Source organism: Xenopus tropicalis, chromosome 8 (assembly GCF_000004195.4).
Source record: "Xenopus tropicalis strain Nigerian chromosome 8, UCB_Xtro_10.0, whole genome shotgun sequence".
In the NCBI taxonomy this organism is placed as follows: Eukaryota; Metazoa; Chordata; class Amphibia; order Anura; family Pipidae; genus Xenopus; species Xenopus tropicalis.
In genome coordinates, this window is record NC_030684.2 from 139,281,180 (window position 1) to 139,307,530 (window position 26,351).

General features: G+C 41.5%; 1 pseudogene; it reads right to left on the reverse strand.

Moving 5' to 3' along the window:
• Positions 1-26,351, reverse strand: part of LOC100493781 — a 99,903-nt pseudogene that overhangs the window by 5,421 nt on the left and 68,131 nt on the right.

The following is a 26,351-nucleotide window of genomic DNA, read 5'->3' on the forward strand; positions in this document are numbered from 1 at the left end:
TTTGGTATTTAACTGATCAACCCGGCTCAATGGATAAGTTCCATTTGAGAGACCTTATGTTGTATGGCCACCATTCTATTGTTCCCCTTGCTCAGGCTGATAGTGAACTAATTGGAACTGATTATCTACTGATGATTGTATAATGGCAGATGTAGTGCATTGGGAGATGATATTTGATATAGATGATATAGGAAAAATACATATGAAAAGCGAATTCCTAACAGGTATTCTGTAGTCACCTTCAAGCTGGATATGTGCCATGGCACTCATCTTTCTGACACTGCCAGTTGGAGTCTGTACCTCACAGGTATATTTCCCAGAATCCTTCAGCTGAGCTGAGGGGACTCCATATTGGTTGGATAAACTGAATCCCTGCACATTGTGCCCATTTCTGTAGAAAGCAAACTGCAGCTCTGTAGTCTCTCTGTGTGGGCGGAGCTCTGTGCCACATGTTATGGTCATGTGATCTCCTTCTGTCACCTGAGCTGGGCTCACTTTAATATGTGGGGCAGTAAACAACTCTATAAGACAAAAAAGCCTTATGGATATGTTTTATTTTTTATTATATAAATATTTAATAAATAAATATTATTTATTAAAGTCACCTTTGTGTCACTTGAGTTCCTTGTAATTATAACGTTAAGGACAATCTCTTTAATATATATCTTTAGCTCTTTCTATACCGTGCCTTTGTTGGGTCTTTGGGATCATTTGAATGATCCCAAATATAATAGGTTTCTCCTTTCCTGTCAATTCCTAGTTGACATATTTGTGTCTTCTCTGGTTTTGACTTCTGACCTATTATTGGATTTACCTTTCTTCCCTAATAATCACCCTGATGTCTGGCCTGTTATTAAATTTGTCTTTCTGCCTGCCAACTACCCTAACTGCTGGACTGTGTCATCAGTCATTTAGCCAATAAACATCATTATGTCACCAAAAAAAAAACCTCCTTAGCACTTTTATTCATTTGATCTCCTCAATAACTCCCACAGTCAATATCAAGACTGAGTATTGCATAGACTTATAGACCCTGCTTCAACTTTCAAATGTACAAAACCCTTCTATAACTCATATTTTACAGTTTCACCAACTTCTGATTTCTCCAAGTTACCCAACACAAGGATTCCAGTCTGCCAGGTTGAGTATTTGATTACTTTATATGCCCAGCTTGGACTTTCAAATGTGCAAAAACCCTTCTATAACTCATAATTTACAGTTTCACCAACTTTTTCCAGTGTGCCAGGTTGAGTATTTGATTACTTTATATGCCCAGCTTGGACTTTCAAAGGTACAAAAACCCTTTTATAACTCATATTTTACAGTTTCACCAACTTCTGGTTCTCCAAGTTACCCAACACAAGGATTCCAGTCTGCCAGGTTGAGTATTTGATTACTTTATATGCCCAGCTTGGACTTTCAAATGTACAAAACCCTTCTATAACTCATATTTTACAGTTTCACCATTTTCTGATTTCTCCAAGTTACCCAACACAAGGATTCCAGTCTGCCAGGTTGAGTATTTGATTACTTTTTTATACCCAGCTTGGACATTCAAATGTACAAAAACCCTTCTATAACTCATATTTTACAGTTTCACCAACTTATGATTTCTCCAAGTTACCCAACACAAGGATTCCAGTCTGCCAGGTTGAGTATTTGATTACTTTATATACCCAGCTTGGACTTTCAAATGTGCAAAAACCCTTCTATAACTCATAATTTACAGTTTCACCCACTTCTGATTTCTCCAAGTTACCCAACACAAGAATTCCAGTCTGCTAGGTTGAGTATTTGATTACTTTATATGCCCAGCTTGGACTTTCAAAGGTACAAAAACCCTTTTATAACTCATATTTTACAGTTTCACCAACTTCTGATTTCTCCAAGTTACCCAACACAAGGATTCCAGTCTGCCAGGTTGAGTATTTGATTACTTTATATGCCCAGCTTGGACTTTCAAATGTGCAAAAACCCTTCTATAACTCATAATTTACAGTTTCACCAACTTTTTCCAGTCTGCCAGGTTGAGTATTTGATTACTTTATATGCCCAGCTTGGACTTTCAAAGGTACAAAAACCCTTTTATAACTCATATTTTACAGTTTCACCAACTTCTGGTTCTCCAAGTTACCCAACACAAGGATTCCAGTCTGCCAGGTTGAGTATTTGATTACTTTATATGCCCAGCTTGGACTTTCAAATGTACAAAACCCTTCTATAACTCATAATTTACAGTTTCACCAACTTCTGATTTCTCCAAGTTACCCAACACAAGGATTCCAGTCTGCCAGGTTGAGTATTTGATTACTTTATATGCCCAGCTTGGACTTTCAAATGTGCAAAAACCCTTCTATAACTCATATTTTACAGTTTCACCAACTTATGATTTCTCCAAGTTACCCAACACAAGGATTCCAGTCTGCCAGGTTGAGTATTTGATTACTTTATATGCCCAGCTTGGACTTTCAAATGTGCAAAAACCCTTCTATAACTCATAATTTACAGTTTCACCAACTTCTGATTTCTCCAAGTTACCCAACACAAGGATTCCAGCCTGCCAGGTTGAGTATTTAATTACTTTTTTATACCCAGCTTGGACTTTCAAAGGTACAAAAACCCTTTTATAACTCATATTTTAAAGTTTCACCAACTTCTGGTTCTCCAAGTTACCCAACACAAGGATTCCAGTCTGCCAGGTTGAGTATTGATTACTTTTTTATACCCAGCTTGGACTTTCAAATGTCAAAAATCCTTCTATAACTCATATTTTACAGTTTCACCAACTTCTGATTCCTCCAAGTTACCCAACACAAGGATTCCAGCCTGCCAGGTTGAGTATTTGATTACTTTTTTATACCCAGCTTGGACTTTCAAAGGTACAAAAACCCTTTTATAACTCATATTTTACAGTTTCACCAACTTCTGGTTCTCCAAGTTACCCAACACAAGGATTCCAGCCTGCCAGGTTGAGTATTGATTACTTTTTTATACCCAGCTTGGACTTTCAAATGTCAAAAATCCTTCTATAACTCATATTTTACAGTTTCACCAACTTCTGATTTCTCCAAGTTACCCAACACAAGGATTCCAGTCAGCCAGGTTGAGTATTTGATTACTTTATATGCCCAGCTTGGACTTTCAAATGTGCAAAAACCCTTCTATAACTCATATTTTACAGTTTCACCAACTTCTGATTTCTTCAAGTTACCCAACACAGGGATTCCAGTCTGCCAGGTTGAGTATTTGATGACTTTATATGCCCAGCTTGGACTTTCAAATGTGCAAAAACCCTTCTATAACTCATATTTTACAGTTTCACCATTTTCTGATTTCTCCAAGTTACCCAACACAAGGATTCCAGTCAGCCAGGTTGAGTATTTGATTACTTTATATGCCCAGCTTGGACTTTCAAAGGTACAAAAACCCTTTTATAACTCATATTTTACAGTTTAACCAACTTCTGATTTCTCCAAGTTACCCAACACAAGGATTCCAGTCAGCCAGGTTGACTATTTGATTACTTTATATGCCCAGCTTGGACTTTCAAAGGTACAAAAACCCTTTTATAACTCATATTTTACAGTTTCACCAACTTCTGATTTCTCCAAGTTACCCAACACAAGGATTCCAGTCTGCCAGGTTGAGTATTTGATTACTTTATATGCCCAGCTTGGACTTTCAATGGTACAAAAACCTTTCTATAATTTCACCAATCTCTGGATTCTTCAAGTTACAAAACACATGGGTCCCAGCCTGACTATATACACAGGCACACTTTGCACAATGAAAACATTATTTACTATGGATTTTGCTCAGAATTTTTGCCAACTATTGCCTGAATATTAAACTAATGTAAGCAATCAAGTTGTAAGCGATTTGTGAAAATTTCAGTTTTTATATGGGAAAATTTTTTTAACTTGACAAAATAGTGAAGTCCCATGACAACAAAAGGTTTGGATCTGATGCAGAAGAAAAATATTAACCAAAGAGAGTTAAATGTCTGCTTACAGTATTAAAAATAGGCATTTGATAATCAGAAAATCACAAGAGCACAATTTTTACGCATCAGTCACAATTGCGTCAAGCATAATGTGAACACACCAACCCTGGGATTCTGGGAAAAAGTGCTGCATTATGGATAAAAAACATGGTAACTAGTGATGGGTGAAATATTTCGCCAGGCATGGATTCGCGGCGAATTTCCACGTTTCGCCATTGGCAGATTGTTTCGCGAAACGGATGAAAAAATTTGCCGCGGAAAAATTCGCAGCACGTCAAAAAATTGTCGCGGGCGTCAAAAAAGAATAGTCGCGTGCGTCAAAATAATAGCCGCAGGCGACGAAACAATAGCCGCGTGACGAAACAATAGCCGCGGGCGACGAAACAATAGCCGCGCGACAAAACAATAGCCGCGGGCGACGAAACAATAGGCACGGGCGACGAAACAATAGCCACGTGACAAAACAATAGCCGCGGGCTACGAAACAATAGCCACACGACAAAACAATAGCCGCAGGCGACGATACAATAGCCGCGTGACAAAACAATAGCCGCGGGCGACGAAACAATAGCCGCGTGACAAAACAATAGCCGCGAGCGACGAAACAATAGCCACGCGACAAAACAATAGCCGCAGGCGACGAAACAATAGCTGCGCGACAAAACAATAGCCGCGGGCGACAAAAGAATAGCCGCGGGCGACAAAACAATAGCCGTGGGCGACAAAATAATAGCCGTGGGCGACAAAAGAATAGCCGCGCGTCAAAATAATAGCTGCGGGCGTCAATTTTTTTTTGTCGCACAACATTTTCGCCGTTTCACAAATTTTTCGCCGTTTCGCAGATCTTTTGAAAGATTCGCAAATTTTTCAGCGAAGCAAAACGGAACAGATTCGCTCATCACTAATGGTAACCACTCTCAAAATTACACTTTACTGCACTTGCAGATGTAAATGACTCCTTATAAGTCCCATGAAGGATTCTGTCACTTTGCAGAGAGAAATGGGCAGCAAACTGGCAAATGTGGTTTAATGTTGATAACTGCAAAGTTTTACGCTTTAGTAGAAATTAAATAAATGCAAAGTATTAATGAAATGGCAGTTTGTTGGGACTTTCTTAAGGTCCCCATACACGGGCCGAATGTAGGGGCAGAAACGACGCCCATACCCGACCAATATATGGCCTGAAATTGGGCAGATATCGATCGGGCAGGTTAAAAGATTCAGTCGGATCGGGGACCACATCGGCTTGTTGATGCGGTCCCCGAACCGACTGCCCTATTGCCGCCATTATAATTCCCAGGGCCAAACGATCGAATTAGCCTACATGTTCCCCGATATCGCCCACCCGTAGGTGGGGATATCGGGTGAAGATCCGCTCACTTGACGATTTTGTGTATGGGGACCTTTAACTGAGAAGGATTTGGGGATTTTTGTGGATAACAAGCTGATTCTATTCTATCTATCCCATATAAGATGGGGTTGAATATATTGTTCAACACATATAATAACCAAGATTATTATGATCTTAAGATCTACAGTTAGTTTAATATAGGTATGTGTATATATCATTTATATATGAGAATGTATAGATAGGTCTGTGTATGTATGTATATAGTATATATGCACTGGGGTTCATTTGGAAGGGTTGAAATCAATGGATGTCAATGGACATGTAACTAACCCATACTAATAACACTTACCTTGTACTTGCATAAACGCTATGTGACTCCTCTTCCTCACACTGCCGGTTGGAGTTTGTACCTCACAGGTATAATTCCCAGAATCCTCCAGCTGAGCTGAGGGGACTCCATATTGGTTGGATAAACCGAATCCCTGCACATTGTGCCCATTTCTGTAGAAAGCAAACTGCAGCTCTGTAGTCTCTCTGTGTGGGCGGAGCTCTGTGTCACAGGTTATGGTCATGTGATCCCCTTCTGTCACCTGATCTGGCCTCAGCGTTATTTGTGGAACAGTGAAGAGCTCTAGAATTAAACCAAATTACCAGAATCATATCCTTTCTTCTCCTTAATCTTAAATTATTATAAGATTAGTCAAAATGTGGGTCTATATTTCAAGACATTCAGGCAAAAGTGTCTCTAACGCTCTGTCTCTAGCAAAGCTGAAAAAATGCCTAAACTCTTACAACGTTGAGACACACACACCGCCTATTTATAGTATTTCCTTTAACCTTAAAATAAAGGATTGTCTATCACTGATGTTACATTAATACCAGCGGTAATGACACTGTAGCTACAAGAGCTCTACATTTATACATACTCCTTGTGATAATAGAGTATGAGGAGCTAGGCTATCGTATGCAGCAGTCACATTGATGAGACATCCGGTGGTATCTCTTTAACATACAGGCTTTTAGACACAACTAACAAAATAGAGACTTTCCGACATTCTGTATGTCCCTCACAAATGTGAAAAATAACTGTCTGCCTATAGTGTAGGGCAGGGCTCCCCAACCTTTCTTACTCGGGAGCCACAGGCAAATGTAAAAAGACTTGGAGAGCAACACAAGCACCATAAAAGTTCATGGAGGAGCCAAATAAGGGCTGTGATTGGCTATTAGGGGCCTCTATGCACCCTATCAGCTTACAGGGGGCTTTATTTGGTAGGAAATCTTGTTTTTATTCAACCAAAACTTGCCCCCAAGTCAGGAATTCAAAAATAACTCCCTGGTTTGGGGGCACTGAGAGCAACACCCAAGGGGTTGGGGAGCAACATGTTGCCCCAGAGCCACTGGTTGGGGATCACTGGTGTAGAGCAATTGCTCCCAGTTTTCTATAAGAAACAGGAATGTTATGGGAGTCATTTTGCTTGATATTAAAGAAACAACTAGAGGCCAGTTCTTTTTGACCAAAGAATTCACAGTGATGATGATTTCTTACTCCAGGCATAACGTATGTGTTAATAATCTGTTCTTGAAAATAGGATGTGACTTCAAGTCTTTGCAGAAGGTTTTCATTGAAGAATTACTGATAGTAAAGAGTGATGGACGACCATTTGATCACAACAACATGAATAAACTATTTAAGTACTTTGTTTCAGCAACTAGTCAATTCTAGAAGAACAAAATACATTTTGGAGGACCCTCAGCTGACTCATTTGGTGGAATTTGGGGCTAATAATGTTGCTGAAGCTTAACTAAATCATAGCTGTTTAGTAGTTGGGAAGAATCTAAATTAGGTGTATGACCAAAGCAAAAAGTCCCTTACAAGACATTATATTAGGGGTCCTCAAACTTTTTAAACATGAGGCCAGTTCACAGTCCCTCAGACTGTTGGGGGGCTGGACTATAGTTAAATCCTAAAACCACTCCCCCCCTCTGCATCCTCACCCCTGGCTACTACCTGTCTGCATAAGAGTGGTCCACAGCCCCAGTGCGTCATGTCATGTTGAGACACTCACTTATGATGGGTAAGTTCTGTATAAAGGGACACATAAAATCCCCCAGTGTCCCCTATAAAGAAAACCCAAGGCAGGTGAGGTAGGAGATAAAGGTATAAATATACTATATATGAAAGGTATAAAAAATAATATAAAAGTCAAATATACCGTCTTATAAAATCACAAGGGCCAGACATGATAGTGCTGACTAGCTGAGCCCCTACATGCACTTTGCTATTTGCACAGCTGGAACCACAGAGCCCACAGACAGTTGTACAAGGGGCATCATATACTTTTGGGATAAGGTATGTCATTCTCTATAAAAGGCTAAGACTCTCAGGGTCTCATTGGAAGCTGTTAGTGATACATTTCAGCTGCTGTTCTGTGTTGCTGATAGCTTCCACAAGACTCTGTCTTTGATTAATGAATATAGCATCAGTTATACTGAGAACCTTGTCTCAGGGTCTTGTTGTATAGTAAGGTTCTGGTTGGTTAGAATTACCAAAAGTCAACACGTCACACCAACACTAATAATGCTGGATGTGTTGGCCGGTGGGACGCGGTGACATGTTGGGGCTGAGGACCATGCTGAGGCAGAAAGGTAGTAGCCAAGGGTGAGGATGCAGCGGAGTAGTTGGGAAGAATCTAAATTAGGTGTATGACCAAAGCAAAAAGTCCCTTACAAGACATTATATACGGGGTCCTCAAACTTTTTTAACATGGGGCCAGTTCACAGTCCCTCAGACTGTTGGGGACCAGCCCCCCTCTGCGTCCTCATCTCTGGCTACTACCTGTCTGCATCAGCGTGGTCCTTGGCCCCAATGTGTCATGTCAACACGTCACACCGACACTAATGATGCTGGATGCGTTGGCCGGTGGGATGTGGTGACAAGTTGGGGCCGAGGACCGTGCTGAGGCAGACAGGTAGTAGCCAAGGGTGAGGATGCAGCGTAGGCGTGGGCCTGGTAAATGACCTTGGGGGGGCCATATCCGGCCCGCGGGCCATAGTTTGAGGACCCCTGCATTATATTAATATAAACGTGGAACATGTGGCATATCTACTTAGGAAAAGCCAGATAAATGGGCCCTGGAGTGAATGAAGGGAGAGTAGGATGGGTCCTTCATTCCATACTCTATATAAGGGTGAGGACATATGGAGCTACTTAGTAGCAGCTACTTATCACGGCTACTAAACACCAGAAAATACCCTGCCTTAGACAATATACACCATAATAAAACCAACACTCTGGGGACAGACCCAATGTTTCAGCCATGTACGAGTTACAATGTAATATATGTTTATGTCTGTTGTTATGGTTGAACTGGAAAGAAATTGGAAGAGTATGGGTATGAGTGACAATCATTGGTCAAATTACAGAGACACTTACCCTGACTACAAACAGTCAGAAGTCTCTAGTATGAATAAGGCCTGGAGCAGAACTATAAGGACTGCGGGTGTTGTCGAAAATTCTCAGCCCAGACAGGGGTGGGATTAAGTAAATGGAGATAATAAGGAGTAGAAAGTAGCAGACGTTAGTGGGCAGACCAAAATGCACAACAGGTACCAACAAAGTAATGGCAGTGAATAAGGGTCAAAGTCTTACCTAAAACAGAAATGTTTCCTTTAGCATTAAACTTGCGATAATAGGCGTAATAAAATACTTCTTTTTCACAGTAATATGTACCAGCCGCCGTAACATCCACTCTCCCTATGTGTAACACTGACTCGCTGGCTGGGGACCCAATGGCCTCATTGTCCTTGTAAAATACGGTGTTTTTTGCATCATATCCAGGCCGACTGTGGCACCTGAGAAACAGGGAGTCCCCTTCATGAACAATAGAAATTGCCTGTAGTATAAGCCAATCTGAAACAAAAGAAACACTTAATGAGCTGAAGGGAAAGTTTCAGGACAGTTCAACTTTTAATATGATTCAGTACATATATGCCCACATGTAATAAATGGCCCTAAGTTTGCCCAGTAGCAGTAACCCATAGCAACAGTGTGGGACTGGGACCCCAGGGGCCCGCCAGAAAACCTTAGACTATAGACCCGGACTATTTTTCCTCCTTTCCCCACCCAACCTCTTTATTCTCCTAGTCCCTTTTATTTACATGCTAGCATCTATTCTTCCATCTATTTCTCCTTTTGTTCCCATTCAGAAATAGGGAATGACCATGAAACAGGCCAAATGGACAGAAGCAGGAGGCCCACTGACCCCTGGGCCCACCGGGAGTTTTCCTGGTATTCTGGTGGGCCAGTCCAATAAGATGTATACTTTTAAACAGATGAACAGAAAATTCTACCTTCTGATTGGTTGATATGGGTTACTGCTCCCAGGCAAACTTAGAGCCTTTTATTATATAATCCCATTAGTAACAGAATACTAAAGATAAAAGCAAGTGCCTAGCAAGCAAATATTTTATCCAATAACTTTACAAGAGTAAAGGTGGCCATACACTGTAAGATCTGCTCGTTTTGTGAGTTTGCCAAGAGAGCGGATCTTCTCCCAATATGCCCACCTAAGGGTGGGCAATATTGGGCTAATTCAATCGTATGGCGCCTAGGGTAGGCATAGGCACTGTAGGTTTGGGGACCGCCGGATCAATGAGCCGGTGCAGTCCCTGATCTGACTGAAAGATCAAACCTACCAAATTGAGATTCGGCCAATTTCAGGCCAGATGTTGGTGGGAAGACCCGCCGTTGGAGCCCAATACACGGGCAGATAAGCTTCTGAATCGGTCTAAAGGACCATGATGGCCACTTTAATACCAGAGAGTGTTACGAGTAGGAGAAGGGAAGGCGAGTCCTTCAGGCAGGGGATGTTACAAGATGGAGTGGGCGTAGACAGGACGTAGCGGGCGCTGACCATATGAGACCAGACAGGACAGGACGGAGCAGGCGTAGACCAGACGGGACAGGACAGAGTGGGTGTAGACTAAATGGGACTAGACAGAACAGGACAGATCGGGCATAGCCCAAGCAGGACAGGACCAGACAGAGCAGGCAAGACAAAGATCAGGAGTGAGGAGCAAAAACAGGAACAAGACCAAGGAGCAAAGGAAGAGAGGAAACAAGGCTAAGGAGCAAAGGACAAAGGAAGAAAGGAAACAAGACAAGAAGCCAGAACAGGAAACACAAGCTCGGGGCAGGCCACAGTGCTTAATGTTAACCAATGTTCAGGCAACAAGTGTGAGGAGGGCTGGGCTTAAATAGGGAAGAGTTAGCCCTGATTGGCTGATCCCACCTAGCCAATAAGGCTGCTGGGGTGATGTTACCAAGCCCAGGACACAGGTGAAAGGGAACACAAGGCAATCAACTCTTACCGGCTGCTCCCCAAGCTCAATGGTTAGGGGGAACAACCAACAAGCAGGAGGTCCTGGGATCAAACCCCAGCAGCCCCTTACATTGAGTTAATATACAGAGTAAATTGGGTGTTACATTTTAACATCTACTATTACAGGAATAAGAGACGAGTGCAAAAAGTCGAACAGCTGCCGTAACTAAAAAAATTTCGAAGATCTAAATGTTTTCTGAAGCTTCCAGGGAAGAACTACTTCCTCAATAGACAATGGCGCTATATTACCTCTAGCTATATAGTAACTAGATTGTGCAAAAGAATGTCGGCACTCACATATATCAGCACTGCATGTGGGTACGGTCCACATAATAACAGATGCCCATGTATTGAAGGAAATCAGCACTCAAGGTCAAAAAGTGAGTTTAAAGAATAAGTAAACCTTTTTTTTCTATCAGTAAAATTACTCTAAACAGCCTCTAGAATTACGTACCTTTGTCCCAGCATTCTCTCTGACCTGGTTCCTCAGTTAGAAGTTGATAGTTTTTTTTGCTTCCTTGTGCAGAGTGAAGCCCCGCCCCCACTTCCTGTTCAGGTCTTTCATCAAAATAAAAAAAAACCCTGCTAATGCACAGACTGGCTCCTGCTGCCTCCAGGCTCTCCAGGTCGACTACAGGTAGTCAAATTGATGAGTTAGATTGTAAGATCTATGGGGCAGGGACCTCCTTCCTACTGTGTCTCATACCACATGGCACTTATATATATATATATAGTATTTATTTATTTATTATATCAATTGTCCTTCCTGTGTGTAATTGTGTATACTGTAAGATTGTACAGCGCTGCGTACCCTTGTGGCGCTTTATAAATAAAGTTATACATACATACATACGAGACCTGAACAGGAAGTGGGGGCGGGGCTTCACTCTGCACAAGAAAGCAAAGAAAAAACATCAACTTCTAACTGAGGAACCAGGTCAGAGAGAATGCTGGGACAAAGGTAGGTAATTCTGGACGCTGTTTAGAGTAATTTTACTGATAGAAAAAAAAGATTTCCTTATTCTTTAATGAGAAAGGCTAGTGTAACAGTCAAAACATTGGCTTTGTATTAAATTCATCTTTTTGACAAAGATAAGACTTGTGAGTGCAGATTTCCTTCAATACATGGACACATATAGTAGTTTGTATAGGCATTGGCTATATGGTCTTTTATCTTCAGAGCTTTAGCCATATTAGTGGGCTCTTGATACAGAAAGAAATTTTCGTGACCAAAGAAGTGGACACCATAGTCAACGCTATATAGCTCACTACTGTCACTTTACACACCTACATGAACTCTAACACCATGCTAATTACCCTGACCTCTCACCCCTCCCCTTTAGAATGTAAGCTCTTGTGAGCAGGGCCCTCCCCCTAGTGTCTCCGATCCTCATCCAATGTAACTGCAAACCACTTTTGTGAATTGTTTATATGTACATGTTAACTGATTTGTTTTTTTAACCCTCTATTCTGTAAAGCACTGCGTAAATTGATGGCGCTATATAAATAATAATAATAATAATAATAGCTACATAGCACCTACCTAGCACTGCTTTGTTCTCAAACTATTTCTTCACTGCAGTAGATAAAAGGGTAAACCAATGTTATAACACAGATACCAAGGATTAAGTTAAAAACTGAATTAACAAACTCACCTTCGCTAACGTCCAGTTGAACAGGATCGCTCCTCCCACCGGCATTGACCTGGCACTGATAATTCCCACCATGGTGCATGTCGGCCTTCAGAATCACAAGGTTTTGCCCCATCTCATTAATCCATTCATCATCTCGGTACCAGGAATATCTCTGTTTACTTGGCATAGTAAGAGCCACACTGCAGATCACAGTTACAATATCACCCAAGAGTATGGTGGCCCATTTTGGGGAAAATTGAATCACAGGTCTGATGGTTGAGTCTACAGAAATAATGGGATTAGTTACAGAGCTAAACAGTTTAAAACTTTATATAATTTCTTCTTATTGGATAAAACTAGAATTCAATTGGTTAACCCTTACAATGCAAAGATTCTAAAACCATTATATATATATATTTTTATATATATTGTTCAAGAAATCGGCACTCACCAAACAAAAACGCCAATGACCGGGTGCTAACCATATAGTAGTATAAAGTCTCGCAGAAAGCACTCCAAGGGAATATAAAAATCAAAAAAGTTTATTTAGACACACATAAGACATGTGTGTCTAAATAAACTTTTTTGATTTTTATATTCCCTTGGAGTGCTTTCTGCGAGACTTTATATTTATATATATATATATATATATATAAAGGTATGGGATCCCTTATCCGTAAACCTGTTATCCAGAAATCTCCAAATTACGGAAAGTCCGTCTCTCATAGACTTCATTTTAATCAAATAATTCAGAATTTTAAAACTGATTTCCTTTTTCTCTGTAATAATAAAACAGTACCTGTACTTGATCCCAACTAAGATATAATTACCCCTTATTGGGGGCAGAACAGCCCTATTGGGTTTATTTCATGGTTAAATGATTCCCTTTTCTCTGTAATAATAAAACAGTACCTGTACTTGATCCCAACTAAGATATAATTACCCCTTATTGGGGCAGAACAGCCCTATTGGGTTTATTTCATGGTTAAATGATTCCCTTTTCTCTGTAATAATAAAACAGTACCTGTACTTGATCCCAACTAAGATATAATTACCCCTTATTGGGGCAGAACAACCCTATTGGGTTTATTTCATGGTTAAATGATTCCCTTTTCTCTGTAATAATAAAACAGTACCTGTACTTGATCCCAACTAAGATATAATTACCCCTTATTGGGGGCAGAACAGCCCTATTGGGTTTATTTAATGGTTAAATGATTCCCTTTTCTCTGTAATAATAAAACAGTACCTGTACTTGATCCCAACTAAGATATAATTACCCCTTATAGGGGGCAGAACAGCCCTATTGGGTTTATTTCATGGTTAAATGATTCCCTTTTCTCTGTAATAATAAAACAGTACCTGTACTTGATCCCAACTAAGATATAATTACCCCTTATTGGGGGCAGAACAGCAATATTGGGTTTAATTAATGTTTTATTGATATTTTTAGTAACTTTAGGTATGGAGATCCAGAATACCCTTGGTCCCGAGCATTCTGGATAACGGGCCCTATACCTGTAATATACAGTATATATATATATATAAGACATGAAATATATGAAATCCGAGTAGAGCGATGCTTGCGAATTTATGGATATATTTTTTTCAACATAACATAATTGCAATCTCCGTGTAATTACCTGTAACTGAAATAAATCTTTTGGAAGACCAATACATTTTCCCATGATAGAAGCCTTTGCATTTGTATATTCCTGTCATATTTCTATTTGCTTTACCCAAGTGCAAAACCGAGTCAGTTACTGGTATCTCGATGGCCTCATTATCTTTGTAGAATAGTGTGCTCTGTATATCAAACCCAGGCCGATCATGGCATCTCAGAGCCAGGGGGTCCCCTTCATTAATCCTGGGAGGAACCTGTAGGATTACTGTATCTGTAAAAAATAGATTCATTGTAATTATTATTTATTCTTCTCTCTAGCATCTTCTAAATACCATTAGATATTGAATATTTTGTGATTGAGTTTGGGTGGTTTTTTGTCTGGGTACTCCAAAAACACAGTGGCAGGGTAATTGGCTCTTGATGAAAACGGCCCAATGTGTGTATAATAGGTAACTTACACTCCATTAAGCCTAATGACCAAAAGTCATTGCTGTATAAATAAGGGTTATAAATTATAGGGTTTCCTGTTGTGCTTCAGCTCCGGTGTTTACTATGCTATCTCAATTCAAAAACCCAGAAACAACCAAATTCAAAACATGCCAAATTTTTTCCCCCTAATATCTAGGAAATTCTGCAAATCACCTACATACGTACCTACATATTTGTGGGGGAGTGGGGGAGAAGGGAGCCGGAGGGCGCAGCAGGGAGTGGGGGAGCAGGGAGCCGGAGGGCACAGCATGGGAGTAGGGAGCCTGGCACAGAGTAGCAAACCCTACCAGCCCTTGGCCCCCTTCCCTCCACCCACTCTCCCACCCCTTGTTCCCCGGGCCCCCCTGCAATTGTGGGGTCTACTTCCTCTATTCAGGGATCCTCAAACTATGGCCGGATCTGGCCCCCAAGGTAATTTACCCAGCCCCCACTGCGTCCTCACCCCTGGCTACTACCTGTCTGCAGATGCAACGAGGAGCGGGGGAGCCTGAGGGAACAGCAGGGGAGCCAGAGGATGCAAGGGGGAGTGGGTGAGCAGGGAGCCAGAGGATGCAGTGGGGAGTGGGTGAGCAGGGAGCCAGAGGATGCAGTGGGGAGTGGGTGAGCAGGGAGCCAGAGGATGCAGTGGGGAGTGGGTGAGCAGGGAGCCAGAGGATGCAGTGGGGAGTGGGTGAGCAGGGAGCCAGAGGATGCAGTGGGGAGTGGGTGAGCAGGGAGCCAGAGGATGCAGTGGGGAGTGGGTGAGCAGGGAGCCAGAGGATGCAGTGGGGAGTGGGTGAGCAGGGAGCCAGAGGATGCAGTGGGGAGTGGGTGAGCAGGGAGCCAGAGGATGCAGTGGGGAGTGGGTGAGCAGGGAGCCAGAGGATGCAGTGGGGAGTGGGTGAGCAGGGAGCCAGAGGATGCAGTGGGGAGTGGGTGAGCAGGGAGCCAGAGGATGCAGTGGGGAGTGGGTGAGCAGGGAGCCAGAGGATGCAGTGGGGAGTAGGTGAGCAGGGAGCCAGAGGATGCAGTGGGGAGTGGGTGAGCAGGGAGCCAGAGGATGCAGTGGGGAGTGGGTGAGCAGGGAGCCAGAGGATGTAGTGGAGAGCGGGGACCAGGGAGCTGAAGGGCGCAGCATGGGAGTGGGGAGCCGGAGGATGCAGCAGGGAGCCGGAGGGTGCAGCAGGGAGTGGGGGAGCAGGGAGCCGGAGGGCTCAGCAGGGAGTGGGGGAGCAGGGAGCTGGAGGGCGCAGCAGGGAGTCAGGGAGCAGGGAGCCGGAGGGCACAGCATGGGAGTAGGGAGACAGAGGATGCAATGGGGCACGGTGGGGAGCAGGGGAGCTGGAGGGCACAGTGGGGAGCAGGGGAGCTGGAGGGTGCAGCGGGGAGCAGGGAGTGGTTTGAAGATGCAGGGGGGCATAGATTCAGGACTACAGACCAGCCCCCCAACAGTCTGAGGGACCATGAACTGACCCCATGTTTAAAAAGTTTGAGGAGCCCTGCACTATTGTTACGCCATTGGTTATAAAATATAACATGCAAGACAAAGAGATGTTACTCACCATAAGAAACTTCCAGTTCAAGAGAATCACTTTTTGCACTGTAGTTAGTCTGGCACTGGTAATGGCCTCTATCCACCCAGGAGGCAGACTGAATTTCAAAGCTCTGCTGGTGTTTGTTTATTATAGCGCCATTCTTGTACCAAGTGTATGTATGGTTGGCCGGTTCAACAGGATCCAGGTTACAGGACAGAGTTACAGAATCCCCAGGGAGTACAACGGCCCAGTTTGGTGAGAAGGAAACCAGAGGCCTCACTACCTCCTCTAGAAACAAAGCAAACGTTATAATGAATGAGAATATCAGGGAAGGAATAACTCCAACAATAAAGGGCAGAGATATTACTTTTCACGATCATCTTAAAAATCCCAATAAACTCAATTGATCTTTTACACAGTTTTTTCCAGTCCAGATCTGGAATGAAAGAGAGTACGAAATCAAAACACAACTCCAAGATAGCAAACCGATAGTCTATTATGTATCCCATTTTTAGAGGATTGCTGTCTTGGAGATATATTGTATTGATCGTGTAGTTTACAATGACCAACAAAGTTAGGGGTAGGGCATGTATGTCAAAAAGATATAGAAGAAAAGGTTAACAAACTTTATTTCAACAGCTACTAGACTCGCGATTACTAAAAAGTGGAAAAAAAACCCTACCCCCCAAGGTTGGAGATGTTCTCTCGAGGGTGAGGGATATGAGGGAATGGAATATATGACGGCCAACATCCATGACGATGCAAACAATGAGAGAAGGTCTGGTCTAGATGGGACCACTATATAACCAGCACAAGGACATAGAACAGGTTATACCCCACACAGGATTAACCTTTTATCTGACCCACAACTATGATTAGCTTTCTCTTTCTCCCCCCAAGGGACCCAAATTTCCCCTCCATGTTTATTCCTTTCCATTTTATTTCCTTTATTATGACTGCCAATTGCAACTGTTATCTCTAAACATTACTGCCAACTCAAGATAATCTAGGTCACTTGATCAATGATAAATGTTGATAAACAGGCCTGTCCTGTACCTTGAGATATGGTCAATTTAGTTGAATTATCTGACTGTACTGTATCATTGCTACTACTGACCTTTTGAATGCCTGTTATAATTATTGTGTACAAAACACCAATAAAAATCCAAGTTACAAAAAAAAAAAGATACAGAAGAAACAATTGGATACCTGAGATATGGCAAAGATGGAAATATCAGACCAAGAGATTTATTTGTGTGTTATCAGTATAAAGAAGATATTAGAAGTCAAAGGAACTCATGTTTAGCAAAGACATGTAGTGTATAGTGAGAATAGTAAAGGCCCAAAGGACTTGAGGGACTATAGCAGAAGGTTGAAGTAGTGAGAAGGTTTCATCTATGAAAGAGAAGGAGCAGCTAGAGGGATATGATTGTATCTAGTAGAGTGATGTACTCTGATTGCCAAGGGAGAGCAGGATCACAGGGAGTTAAGGTGCCCATACACGTAAAGATCTGCTCGCCTGGCAAGGTCGCCAAGCAAGCGAATCTTCTGCCAATATCCCCACCTACGGGTGGGCGATATCTGGCGAATTGAGACTAATTCAGTCATTTGGCCCTGGGGCCAAATGATCGAATTATAACGACGGTAATGGGCACAGTTGGTTCAGGGACTGCATAAACGAGCCAATGCCATCCCGATCCAACTGAATTTTTTAACCTGCCCAATCGATATCTGCCCGATTTCAGGCCAGATGTTAGTTGGGCAGGCCCGTTGGTAGTCCCCATACACGGGCCGATAAGCAGCTTAATCGGTCTAAGGGACCAATATCGGCACCTACAATCGGCCCGTGTATGGGGACCTTAAGGGGAGTTATCTTGTTCCCTAAGTGCTGCAGGAATCCTGGGCAGATCTGCCCCTTTGTCAATGGGACAAAGCTTGGTTCCCCTCTCTATGGTATAATCTGGCATGTTAACTAGTTGGAGCAATAGTTGGAGCTCAGTCTCTACTATTTAAATTATACCCACTGGGAAGAGGGATACTGAAGACAGGCCTGAATTAAGATCTGGATTCTGGTATAAAAAAAGCTAAAAGAATGTCATATCTGAGTGTGGCCTGGTGATCAAATGACAATCATTTTTATTAATTTTTCTTTACAAAAATAGAGATATTTTATTGTTATATAAACATACTCAAAATATAACATCCATATACTTCAAATTCTATTAAAATTTATATACATGTCTTGATAAACTTAATTTTATAATGCAACATTTATATAAAACACTTCTTACCTGCGTTAGCATTAGGAACTGCTGCAAAACAGAGGAAATCACATTTTAATAAGAATAAGGTTTCGATTTCAAAAGGCATATGACTGGATATAAAGTATAAACTGCATATAAAGTATATGATTGCATTCTGTTAACCTAACGTATAAAAAATGCAAAAAAAATCACAGTTTCTTGTACAACAAGAAGTGTCTTAGAACAAGAGGTTGACACATTAGGTATATGGAACATTGTAATTGTTTGGGTTTCACTAGAAATGCGATTGATACAGTCTCTGGGTGTCAAAATACATTACTTTAGGTAGAAGTTCCCCTTAAAGGTCCAACCTTTTGTCAAGACCTCACTTGAAGATCCAACCTTTGTCCATAAAAAAGTTACAGATATAGGAAAATATCATTGTATCATAAATTCAGCTGTAGTTCCAGCAATATCTAGGACAGCAAATACATATTTACCCAAATCTCACCCTAAATGACTTTCACACTGGGTTTTTAGGCGTATCTAGGAAATCAAATGGCCGTTCTCCCCAGTTGTTGTCTAAAAGGTCTTCAAGCTAAGTGCCCTCAAGGGTAACAGCCCCACGGTTTGGAAACCACTGATTTAGAGATAGTAATCAACTGGAAGGATTTAGGTATGAGGCTTTAGGTACTGGGAAGGTTATCTGTTATTGTGTGATTCTCAAAAGGGTGGTATAAACATAAATGTTTTAGTATTAAAATGCATCTTGTCCAATGTGAACAATTCACACTCATTATTTATACTCTCAAATAAAGAGAAGGAATTATAAGTCTACAGTAGTATAAGTCTATCAGCCAAGAAAATAACTAAGACATTAGCAGGATGAATACAATGAATGTGTTGCGTCTTCTGCCATATTAATCACCTCTGCTGGAATTTCCGTTAGTGGGATACAATTTAGACTTTAAGTTGAACTTTGTTATACAGGTATGGGATCCCTTATCTGGAAACCGTTTTCCAGAAAGCTCCAAATTACGGAAAGCCCATCTCCCATAGACTCCATTTTAATCAAATAATTCAGAATTTTAAAACAGATTTCCTTTTTCTCTGTAATAATAAAACAGTACCTGTACTTGATCCCAACTAAGATATAATTACCCCTTATTGGGGCAGAACAGCCCTATTGGGTTTATTTAATGGTTAAATGATTCCCTTTTCTCTGTAATAATAAAACAGTACCTGTACTTGATCCCAACTAAGATATAATTACCCCTTATTGGGGCAGAACAGCCCTATTGGGTTTATTTAATGGTTAAATGATTCCCTTTTCTCTGTAATAATAAAACAGTACCTGTACTTGATCCCAACTAAGATATAATTACCCCTTATTGGGGCAGAACAGTCCTATTGGGTTTATTTAATGGTTAAATGATTCCCTTTTCTCTGTAATAATAAAACAGTACCTGTACTTGATCCCAACTAAGATATAATTACCCCTTATTGGGGCAGAACAGCCCTATTGGGTTTATTTCATGGTTAAATGATTCCCTTTTCTCTGTAATAATAAAACAGTACCTGTACTTGATCCCAACTAAGATATAATTACCCCTTATTGGGGCAGAACAGCCCTATTGGGTTTATTTAATGGTTAAATGATTCCCTTTTCTCTGTAATAATAAAACAGTACCTGTACTTGATCCCAACTAAGATATAATTACCCCTTATTGGGGCAGAACAGTCCTATTGGGTTTATTTCATGGTTAAATGATTCCCTTTTCTCTGTAATAATAAAACAGTACCTGTACTTGATCCCAACTAAGATATAATTACCCCTTATTGGGGCAGAACAGCCCTATTGGGTTTATTTCATGGTTAAATGATTCCCTTTTCTCTGTAATAATAAAACAGTACCTGTACTTGATCCCAACTAAGATATAATTACCCCTTATTGGGGGCAGAACAGCCCTATTGGGTTTATTTAATGGTTAAATGATTCCCTTTTCTCTGTAATAATAAAACAGTACCTGTACTTGATCCCAACTAAGATATAATTACCCCTTATTGGGGGCAGAACAGCCCTATTGGGTTTATTTAATGGTTAAATGATTCCCTTTTCTCTGTAATAATAAAACAGTACCTGTACTTGATCCCAACTAAGATATAATTACCCCTTATTGGGGGCAGAACAGCCCTATTGGGTTTATTTAATGGTTAAATTATTCCCTTTTCTCTGTAATAATAAAACAGTACCTGTACTTGATCCCAACTAAGATATAATTACCCCTTATTGGGGGCAGAACAGCCCTATTGGGTTTATTTAATGGTTAAATGATTCCCTTTTCTCTGTAATAATAAAACAGTACCTGTACTTGATCCCAACTAAGATATAATTACCCCTTATTGGGGGCAGAACAGCCCTATTGGGTTTATTTCATGGTTAAATGATTCCCTTTTCTCTGTAATAATAAAACAGTACCTGTACTTTATCCCAACTAAAATATAATTACCCCTTATTGGGGGCAGAACAGCCCTATTGGGTTTATTATATGGTTAAATGATTCCCTTTTCTCTGTAATAATAAAACAGTACCTGTACTTGATCCCAACTAAGATATAATTACCCCTTATTGGGGGCAGAACAGCCCTATTGGGTTTATTTCATGGTTAAATGATTCCCTTTTCTCTGTAATAATAAAACAGTACCTGTACTTGATCCCAACTAAGATATAAATAATCCTTATTGGATACAAAACAATCCTATTTGGTTTAATTAATGTTTTATTGATTTTTTAGTAGACTTAAGGTATGGAGATCCAAATTACAGAAAGACCCCTTATCCGGAATACCCTTGGTCCCGAGCATTCTGGATAATGGGTCCTATACCTGTATATAAATGTTAGCCTCCACATCTACATCCACCTTAGGGGAGATTAGTAAAAAATTAGAGACTGAAATATAAATTGCGCTCAATATAAAGCACGTTATTTGGTCTAAAACTGTATTACAGCATGAGCATATAGATAAATGTCCAAGAATATTCTATATTTGCCATTTGGAAGTCTTTTCTTACACAAAAATAAAATGTCAATGTACTCACAGATGAGGATCAGGAATCCCAGGACTGACATGGTGCCTGTAACCAACACCGGTGCAAAGACGACTTTATCAGACTACGACAAATGATCTCCTTGTACCGTAGCTTGCTTCCTGTGATCCTTTTTTATCTCCTGCTCTGTGGATACTCTCATAGTGAAGCGTTAACCACAGTCATATCTCTTTAATTAGAAACAAGTAAAGGAAAAGCATTCGTTGCAAAATGGACATTTAGTAAATAACTTCTATAGCAGCTTATTAGGAGCATAAAGGAAGCGATGTTGCACAGAAAAAGCAGAAAAGGGTAAGTGAAATAAATAGACAATATGCAACAAGGCGAGCGTAAACATGACATGGGTATTGGGATTATGAGAGGCCAGAGAATAACTCTTACAGAAAAGGGAGAGGTGGAAGGACAGAGAAGGTGTAAAGTGGTGGTAACATCTATACTAGCAAAGAGCTCAGTTAGACGTAATTACATACAGTAAGTACCTACAGAAACTATTTTTACTTTTGAGTAAGTTTTACTCCTGTAAAGCCATTCTTTCTTAATCTAAAGCAGTGCTGTCTAACTTCTGCGGTGCCGAGGGCCGGAATTTCTCTAGCATACATGGTGGAGGGCCGCTAATGGAAGCCAGTTTTGACCACTCCCCTTTTAAAACCACACCCACTTAACACCACACCTATTTTTTCACAATGGTGGTAGTGCAGCAAAAACCCAAATGCTTGGTCCTTACTGCAGGGATATCAACCATCATTCATATGTAAAAGAATTATATTATGTCATATTAAGACACACCCTTAAATCCATATGCCTCCTCCTCCACAGTGCATAGCACAGCAACCCCCAGCATATAATTACACACCTTAGAGACCATTTAATGGCTATTTCCAAACAAACTCCCAGAACAAACCCCTGCCACGTTCACCTCCCACAGGCAGCATAGGGCAGGCAGAGTATGGCACACACAGACAGCATAGGGCAGGCAGAGTATGGCACACACAGGCAGCATAGGGCAGGCAGAGTATGGCACACACAGGCAGCATAGGGCAGGCAGAGTATGGCACACACAGGCAGCATAGGGCAGGCAGAGTATGGCACACACAGGCAGCATAGGGCAGGCAGAGTATGGCACACAGGCAGCATAGGGCAGGCAGAGTATGGCACACACAGGCAGCATAGGGCAGGCAGAGTATGGCACACACAGGCAGCATAGGGCAGGCAGAGTATGGCACACACAGGCAGCATAGGGCAGGCAGAGTATGGCACACACAGGCAGCATAGGACAGGCAGAGTATGGCACACAGGCAGCATAGGGCAGGCAGAGTATGGCACACAGGCAGTACCTACAATGTCTGAGGTGTGAACAGGTGAACAATGTGGGTGATTACAGCCTGAGGTGTGAACACTGCAGGGGGAACAATGCAGAGATTAAAAGGTGTGAACAACACAGGGGATTACATGTTTAAACAATACAGGGGGATTACAGCCTGAATCTGAGGTGAGAACCATGCAGGGGGGGCAGTTAATCTCAGTACTGATACCATTTAAAGCTTATACAAGGGTAAGTCATCAAAGCAGCTAGACAGGTGGGGGGCCACACAGAGGGGGGACAGCACTGATCTAAAGGATGAAATAACCTGGCAGTCTTTCCTACTAGGTAGGCATCCAACACAACTAAGTGGGGGTAGTTTTGTAAACTGGCCTTTTTTATAGTTGTATTAACTGAGTGTGTCCTTTATGAAGCCCTTGCTTGTTGAAGTTAATTCTCCCACTTGCTTAATGAATCAGGTTGCTTGTTTCTGAACATTTAGGTCTACTATGTTTTTGTCTATAGACAGATGGATTCAAAAGAACACACCTGCCCAAGATGGGATCTGAAGATTTAATAAAGATGCTATTAAATGAATACTGTCATCATAGGATGTTTTGTGTTTACCAGAAAACCCTCCCACAACCACCGCAACCATAGTAGGTCCCCCTTGTCCTGGCATCAGTAGCCAATGGCAGTAAGATGACATGGGATTCTGGGATGGTTATACAGTATATAGAGGAAGGCCAGACTTTATAATCAGTAGAGGCCTGAGGAAGGTCTGGGTTCCCTATCAGCATTTTATGTCAACGATGATTCTTCTAAACTGCTTGTTCTGAAGACCAGAAGTTGCTTTTCAGAAGCTGAGATGTACAACAATTATGAATACTGTATTATACATTGTTCTAATGTGTTGTACGATTTGTCTACACAAAATAAATAAATAATGAGAGGGCACAACCCCATATTCTTAGTTAACGGTGTATAAGTTTTTTCAAAGAGCAAGGTAGGTTGGCATTTAAGTTTAAAAAGTCTTGATTTTTCCTTGACCTGAGTGACTCAATATACAGTATATACACAAAATCCCTCATATAAATTTAATCAGTAATTAATTTGAGCGCCCAAATATGCTTCTAAAAATCCAATAGGAATAATTAGAACGTGGGTGAGTTTTCATGTATAATGCTCTAAACTCACATTTTGATAAATCTCCTCCTTAATATTATGTATTATCTCGTGTTTAAAAAAATGTAATGTGGGCTGGGACAGGACATACTCCTCACATGTGTCCCAACACATTGCCTTTTACAACTCAAATCAGTCCTGAATGCTGCCGCCATTATGTCTCTCACTGCTCCACCTCAGCCGCTCCCCTATTTATATCCCTTTACTGGCTCCCAGTCTCCTCTACAGTCAAATACACAATATTAACCCTCACATTCAAGGCCCTTAACAATGATTACACTTTCAGCAATGATCTTAAAATACACTTCTTCATACAACCTACTCTCCTAAAAAAAACACACTTTCCTCTCATCATTCCCAACTGCAGGTTGTCTCTGAGGCTTCTGTCTATCTATGGAACTCTCCGCCTAGAGCTATCAGACTCTTCTCTTGCTTCCAAACTTTTAAGCACTCCTTAAAGACCCACATGTTTAGGGAGGCATAATCATAATTTCCGCATTTCGCCATTGGCGGATTGTTTTGCGAAACGGATGAAAAAATTGTCGCCTGCGTCAAAAGAATAGTCGCGCGTCAAAAAAGAATAGCCGTGGGCGACAAAAGAATAGCCTCGTGACAAAAGAATAGCCACGGGAGACAAAAGAATAGCCGCGGGAGACAAAAGAATAGCCGCGGGCAACAAAAGAATAGCCACGGGAGACAAAAGAATAGCTGCGGGCGACAAAAGAGTAGCCTCGCGACAAAAGAATAGCCACAGGAAACAAAAGAATAGCCGCGGGAGACAAAAGAATAGCCGCGGGCGACAAAAGAATAGCCTCGCGACAAAAGAATAGCCACAGGAGACAAAAGAATAGCCACGGGAGACAAAAGAATAGCCGCAGGCGACAAAAGAATAGCCTCGCGACAAAAGAATAGCCACAGGAGACAAAAGAATAGCCGCGGGAGACAAAAGAATAGCCACGGGCGACAAAAGAATAGCCTCGCAACCAAAGAATAGCCACGGGAGACAAAAGAATAGCCACGGGAGATAAAGAATAGCCACGGGAGACAAAAGAATAGTCGCGGGCGACAAAAGAATAGCCTCGTGACAAAAGAATAGCTGTGCTACAAAAGAATAGCCGCGGGTGACAAAAGAATAGCCACGGGAGACAAAAGAACAGTCGCGGGCGACAATTTTTTTGATGTGCAACATTTTCGTCGTTTCACAAATTTTTTGTCATTTTGCAAATCTTTCAAAAGCGAAGCGAAACGGGACAGATTTGCTCATCACTAATAATCAATGTATCTTAATTGATGGGGCATTAATGTATTACCACTTTGTTTCTCTAAATCTTATGTTTCAAATGTACCCTAACCCTTTAGATTGTAAGCTTCTGTGAGCAGGGCTGTCTGATCCTATTCTTGCTCTGTAACCCTTGTTTGTTAGATCCCTGTTCATTATAAATTAATGTAAAGCGCTGCTTGATTTTCTAGCACTTGCAACATGCCGTCTGCCTGTACACTTAGTTTTTGGGAGGAATTAGCTATGGTAGGTAGGTAAGTAGAGGATCTGGAGCACAGAGACAGGGACACCACTTCTTCAGGCAAAAACACTGGTTTATTTAGGGCCAATTCTTCCCAACATAAAGCTCACAGGAACACAGTTCATCAACAAACAGTTCATCAAACTTGTTCAAAACTTGTCCCCTCCTTGGGACTCTCACCTTCCAGGGCAACTTCCACACTCTGGAACCTTTTCAGGGTTTCTCACTGTCCCCAATTTCCCACATTCCACACCCATGAACACTCTGGCTTCTCACTAAGCCTTGATGTTGTGGCTTTACCTTAATCTCTGTTGACTCTCTCAGTTCTCCCCCACCTGGTCACTGCTCCCTCTGCTCCTCGCAGGTCCTCTGGGAGTTCCTAACACAGACAGGCAGGCAGGCCCTGGGTTCTGTTCTAAGGGTCACCTACTCTCGAGTCAAGAACCAATCACCTGCTGTGTAACCCCACAGCAATTTTACTTGCTGCTTAACCTGCAGCCTAATCAGGCAAGGAGTAAGGAATGGAGGGTCTATCCTACTCTTCCTCCATTCATTCCTATTAACCCAGCTTTTCCTAAGCCAGCAACATGAAAACAGCATTATTTACTGCACAACCAGCATTTTCACTTTTTATTGTTCATCATTTTTTACTGATATGCAACTTCTAATCATCTTGATGACATTAATTGATTCCTTTATTACTATGACTTTCCAGTCCTGAAGAAGACCACTTGTAGGAAATAATGATCTCCATTCGTCTGTACAGAGGTGGTTGGAGTGATGCTTCCTGGTCAATCTGTATGGAGACTAGAGAGATGTGGAACTTTCTTCTTCTTTCTTCTCAAAATATACCTCCCTACGGGGCTTTTTTTGATGAAACAGAATCCATAAGATAATAATTAATATGAGCACGGAAAACACCAGTCTTACAATATTCTCCAGAGCTGTTCTTCGGCTTGTAGCTGGAATAATAATAGGTCTGTTAGGAACACTGGGCAA